This window comes from Rhinoderma darwinii, chromosome 1 (genome assembly GCF_050947455.1).
Source record: "Rhinoderma darwinii isolate aRhiDar2 chromosome 1, aRhiDar2.hap1, whole genome shotgun sequence".
Lineage (NCBI taxonomy): Eukaryota > Metazoa > Chordata > Amphibia > Anura > Rhinodermatidae > Rhinoderma > Rhinoderma darwinii.
In genome coordinates, this window is record NC_134687.1 from 193,743,718 (window position 1) to 193,749,783 (window position 6,066).

Sequence of the window (6,066 nt, forward strand, 5' to 3'; positions counted from 1 at the left end):
TTTAAAAGATGGACAAAGGCAGTATGTGCCTTTGACAAGCTTTATTTTGTAATTTCAGCTATTTATTAGAGAAGGCAATTTTCACAATTATGGTGACAATCTGATTGATAGAAAACAATTGAAATCTGTTCCACTTTTCCAAAGCCACCCCCATGGAAAATATCATCAATCTACACCTAGGAATTATTGATTATTAGTCATTTTTACACTAAATATTGCAATATAGTGTTGTGCAAATACACCCCCGAATCTATCCATACACTAAAATGTGTCACAACGGGTGACATCTCTTTGTTTACAGACCTCTACTGTAATCCAGGGATGCCCATTCCACAGGGGCACAGGATACTAACCACCCAAATACTAATGGTGGGGCAGATAGCTTATGGAGATCATGTCAAATCACAGCCACGTGATCATCTCCATTCCCTGCACTGAACTCTATGGTCAGTGGCGGACTTACATATGGGCAGTTTAGGTGCCGCCCGAAGGTTTAAAGGACATGCAGATTTTGTCGAAGTTTTAGTTACAAATCGCGACAATAAAAAAACGCTACAAAACTGCTTAGTGTAGAAATTGCACATATAAGGTCACATGACCATATCTGCAGGTCCTGAAGCCAGAAGCGCAGAGCAGAAAGGCTCCTCAGGGGGAGATCTGCTGTGTAAGTGTCTGGGGTATGTATTTAGGGGTCCTGGTCTGGGGACTATATTAGTTTAGGGCGTCTCATATGGGTCTGTATTTAAGGGGTCTGGTCTGGAGTCTGTAATTATTCCTGGGTCTGTATTAATTCTAGGGTCTAGTCTGTGTTCTGACTTTATTTAGGGGTCCAGTCAGGGGTCTGAATTTATTTGTGTTCTTATAGAGGCTGGGGATAACTTAGGAAGGGAGGGGCCAAAGATGTCTCGGCAGGAAACTGCAGTTGTCAGAAGAAGTCGCCATCGCAGTCTGGACTGGATGGACAAGAAAATGAATAAGAACGTCTACAATGAATCAAGAGACAACGTCACCTGTGAGTCACTAAATTTATAGAGGAGCTGTCACCTCTCCGAACATGTCTTTTATAGGAAATTCTTGAATTCCACAAAAAGTCTCTGTGTAGAGCAGGAACAATAGACAACTGACTGTAACCATTCCCCTTGTCAGAAGGATGTGTCCCAAAACAGTTAGCTACTGTCAGCGATGATCAGGACATAGCCTATTGACAAGGCGAATGGTAACAACCAGTTGTCAATGCTAGGCCAGAAAGATGGTGTATATAAGCCCAGGGTCTATGGTCTACTTACTCCGCCCCTTTCTATGATCAGTGTGGGGCAGGAAGTGGAAGCTGAATGCGATCAGCAGCTTCCTGTCAGAGGCTGTAGAGAGAAGCTGGAGCCTGGAGGGGGTGGGTAACACACTGGACACATGGTATAAGATAACCCCTCCACTACTCTAGACCACCATGGATGCTGGCGTAAACCCCTCCACTGCCCTGGAGCACAAGATATGCTGACAATATTAGATCTTTAGGGTATGTTCACAAGGCTTATTTTCAGGGCTGTAAATGCCTCGAAAAAACGGCTAAAAATACGGGGGCTGAACGCCTCAAACATCTGCCCATTGATTTCAATGGGAAAAACAGCGTTGCGTTCCAATGTGGCGGTTTTTACGCGGCCGTTTGTAAAACCGGTGCGTAAAAAAAAAGGAAGTGCATGTCACGTCTTGAGCCGTTTTTCATCAGCTCAATAGAAAAACCAGCTCCAAAAACGGCTGTAAAAAATGCATCCAAAAACGGCTGAAAATCAGAGGCTGTTTTCCCTTGAAAACAGCTCTGTATTATGCAGCCGTTTTTAGTCTAGCGTGTGAACATACCCTTAATGACACTGGCATTAACTATCCCACTACACAAGACCACATGTGATACTGGCATAAAAGCCAGTTCAAAGCCGCCGGGGCTGATTTTACAGGGGGAAGCCTCAACAAGACAATCCCTTCTCTTTAGAAAGCTGCCACAATGATCAGATAATCGCTGCAGGTTCTGCTTCTGAAACCCCCGGCATTCAGCCGACATTGCCAAGGGAACTTGTGGCCGGCTGTACATTTAATGGGAAATGTAATATTACATGTCACTCATTGAATTAAATGGAACACTGTTGAAGGGGCAACCATGGCTGTGTCCAGGATGTGAGCGTAGGAGTCACTATAATCTAGAGCACGGGTGGGGAACGTCCAGCCCGACCTCACTCAGGCCGCGTCATTCGCTACTTGGCTCCGTCAGCCCTACTCACTCACATTTAGGAGCAGGAGAAGGGCAGACGGAACCAAGTATGGCGGCGGTCTGAGTGAAGTCGGTGCGTGCCAGCCCAAGAGTGGAACAGTCCGGTCACCTGACCTGAGTCAGTGACGTGAGGTCAGGTGAACGGATCGGTCCACTCCCGGGCCATCACAGTCGAGTCACCTGATCTCACGTCAGTGACGTGACTTCAGGTGACTGGACTGGTCCACTCCCGTCACAGCACGCTACGACCTCACTCTGACCGCCGCCATGTCATTCCCTCCTTGGCTCCGTCTGCCATACTCACTCACATTGAGGAGGAGGGCAGCGTTCTGAGTAAAGTATGGTGGAGGTCTGAGTGAGGCCGATGCGTGACGGCCCGGGAGTGGACCAGTCCAGTCACCTGACCTGAGTCACCTGAAGTGAGGTCAGGTGCCTGGACTGGTCCACTCCCGAGCCGGCACGCACTGACCTCCTCACTCAGACCGCAGTGAATGACAGTACTAGGCTCCATCTGCCCTCCTCCTGACATAAAATTTAGAAACTTACCTAAGGGTATGTTCACATGCACTGTTTTCAGAAGTAATGCGGGCATTTTACGCATTGAATTACGCCTGAAAAAACGCCCCTAATGCGCCTACAAAAATCTGCCCATTGCTTTCAATGGGAATTATGATGTTCTGTTCCCACGAGCCTTTATTTTAAGCGTCGCTGTAAAAATACGGCGCTTAAAATGATGGCTCGTCAAAAGAAGTGCAGGACACTTCTTGGGACGTTTTTGGAGGTGTTTTTCATTGTCTTCATTGAAAAACGGCCGTAAAAAAGCACAGCGAAAAACGCGAGTTGTTAAAAAAACGTCTGAAAATGAGGAGCTGTTTTCGCCTGAAAATAGCGCTGTATTTTCAGACGTTTTTGCCCACTGCGTGTGAACATACCCTAAGGCCTAAATGTAGAAATTTAGCTGTATTGTGGACATAGGATAGGACCTGTCCTAAAAGCATGAAGTGAGGTCAGATGACTTAGGCCTCATGCACACGACCGTAAAAACACCCGTTATTGCGGGACGTAATTACGACCCGCAATAACGGGCTCATATACTTCTGTTAGCCACGGGTACCTTCCCGTTTTCTCACGGGAAGGTGCCCGTGCCGTTAAAAAAATAGAACATGTTCTATTTTTCTATTTTACGGGCCGTGCTGCTATACTTTATAATGGCAGCACAGCTCGCAAAAGCGGCCGGCTGCCCGTGCTCGTAATTACGAGCAGGGTCGGGTGCATGAAGCCTTAGGCCCCATGCACACGACCGTAAAAACGTCCGTAATTACGAGCCGTAATTACGGGCCCATAGACTTCTATTGGCCACGGGTACCTCCCCGTATGCTTACGGGAAGATGCCCGTGCTGTTGAAAAATATAGAACATGTCCTATTTCAGGCCGTAATTACGGCATGGGCAGGCCCATAGATGTCTATGGGACTCCCGTAATTACTGGTGGCTACGTGTGTGCACACGTAATTAGAGGAGCGTTGCTAGGCGACGTAAAGGGATAGTCACTGTCCAGGGTGCTGAAAGAGTTAACTGATCGACAGTAACTCGTTTAGCACCCGGGACAGTGACTACTGCTGGAGTTAATAGTATTAAAAGTTAACTTACCTGCTTCTTCCTCCAGTCCAGCCTCCCAGGATGACGTTTCATGCCATCTGACCACTGCAGCCGATCACAGGCCAATCACAGGCTGCAGCGGTCACATGGACTGTCGTGTCATCCAGGGAGGTCAGACTGGATGTCAAGAGAGGGACGCGTCACCATGACAACGGCCGGGTAAGTATGAATTTCTTTTACTGCGGAAAGGGCTGTCCCTTCTCTCTATCCTGCACCGATAGAGAGAAGGGGCTGCCGATTAGTGCAGTGAAATTTTGCAGACAAAACGTGCCCGTAAATACGGGTGGAATACTGGTGACACCGGACCCGTATTTACAGGCACGGGTCCGTAAATACTGGTGCAATACGGGTCGAATACGTGTGACCAAGGACCCGTATTTACGCCAGTATTTACGGGAGGACAAAAATACGTTAGTGTGCATGAGGCCTTAATGGTTTTTTTTTTCATCAAGGACATTTATGATAGAGCCACAGGATATGTCATAAATGTCAGATAGATGCAGGCCCCACCCCTATCTCTAGAACGGGGCCCCCTAAACCCCGTTCTACCTCTGTGTGTTCCGGCTGACTCATTTTATTTCCAGCCATGAAGAAGAAAATAACGTAGCTCCCTGAGATACGCAGTTTCCGCAAATCCCATAGAACGGAATAGTTTTCACGGAAACAGCGTAGCTCGCATGCTGCGCTGTTTTCTTCTTCATAGTCGGAAATCAGCCGGAACACAGAAGTTAGAACGAGGTTTAGGGGCCCTGCTCTACAGATAGGTGGGAGGTCCCAGAGGTGGGGCCCGCATCTATCTGACATATCCTGTGGATATGTCATAAATGTCTCTGATGGGAAAACCCCTTTAAGTCGGAACAACTTTCTCCCACGCGGTCATGAATTTAGGGGTTGTTGTCATGGTTTTCAAGTGGCGTTAAAAAGTATTTGCGCTGCTGCAAAAATGTATTTTCTTCGTGCCTGTGCCGCATTGGTTACATTTATGGGTGCGCTTCTGACTGCAGAAGGAGGGGTACCAACATTTTGCCTTGTCAGGGGTCCCCCAATTTCTTTGGGCGCCCTAAATAACCGCAAAAGAGATTTTCTAATATGAAAATCTTGAGAACCAGACAGCCGTTGTTCCGCTTTATATGTTCCCATTCCCATACCGGCATCGCAGGAGCCTAAAGTCGCTCGCCACGTACCATCGTGTCGTAACGACTGCGAATGAGCAGATTTCTAAGAACTCACAGTCCTGATCACAGATTACAACACACAAATCCCTTCCTGCAGCAGCTGCCAAATCGTATTCAACTGGAAGGAGATGCACTGGTTGGAAACTCCACTGATCCTGGCACCCCTGCCCTGACGTTCACCCTCACCCAGTACAGAACGCTGTCAGCATCCACACAAGGCCTGACGAGTTATTAACCCCTCCCAGGTTCACCAGATGACTAGCAGCGATGATACAGCTCACTTCCTAGATAATCAGCCATTACTGTCTTGTCAGTCACTGTACGAGTCGCGGCTGGATACCGTGCCACAAGAGATTAAGAAGCCGCGCGGTATTCCAGTAGAACGTAGAGGACAATATAGTCTGTGTTGTGATAGACAATGCGGCTTACCTGTACCCCGGGCGCGGACCTCCCCAGCTTCTCTGTCATATAATAACATGGAAGTTTGGGCAACGACTCCCACACAAGCGCCGCCCACTCTATTCTTTGAGTGACAAAGAGCCCAGCCAATAGTAATAACAAGTTTACTCTTCCACAGTACGGGGGCGTGGGCGCTTGAGAGCCACCAGCAGCCAATAGCAATAGCGCGTACACCCTCCCTCGGTATGGGGGCGGGGCGACAGCGATCTCTCGTTCTCTGTAGTGGTGTAGGTGTTGTCCACTATTTCGTGAGCTGATATCGTCATACTGCAGACAATACATAAGACCTAATGCCAGCATTGGGAACCCTACATATAATGTTCAGCCACAACATTGTCTAGGTCCTCCTGCCCCAAAACAGCTCTGACCCGTCCTCAAGACCTCTGAATGTTTCCTGTGGCATCAAGATTATTTAAAGAGTGATTACACTTTCATCAAACTTTTGATGAGTCATAAGGACATAACAATAGTTTAGATCGGTTGCTGTCCGGGTGCTGAGACCCCCACCGTTGCT

The 6,066-nt window shown here is 47.9% G+C and overlaps 1 protein-coding gene across 4 annotated transcripts in view; it reads right to left on the reverse strand.

The window, feature by feature from the left end:
• The window catches only part of HERC3 (HECT and RLD domain containing E3 ubiquitin protein ligase 3), a 94,098-nt gene extending 88,493 nt beyond the window's left edge, over window positions 1-5,605 (reverse strand). For all 4 annotated transcript variants that reach the window (XM_075860679.1, XM_075860678.1, XM_075860677.1 and 1 more), the window contains exon 1: window positions 5,523-5,605. The gene's annotated coding sequence lies outside the window, so the exon portion shown is untranslated. The remainder of the gene's footprint in view (window positions 1-5,522) is intronic.
• Between the last annotated feature and the right edge of the window lie 461 nt (window positions 5,606-6,066).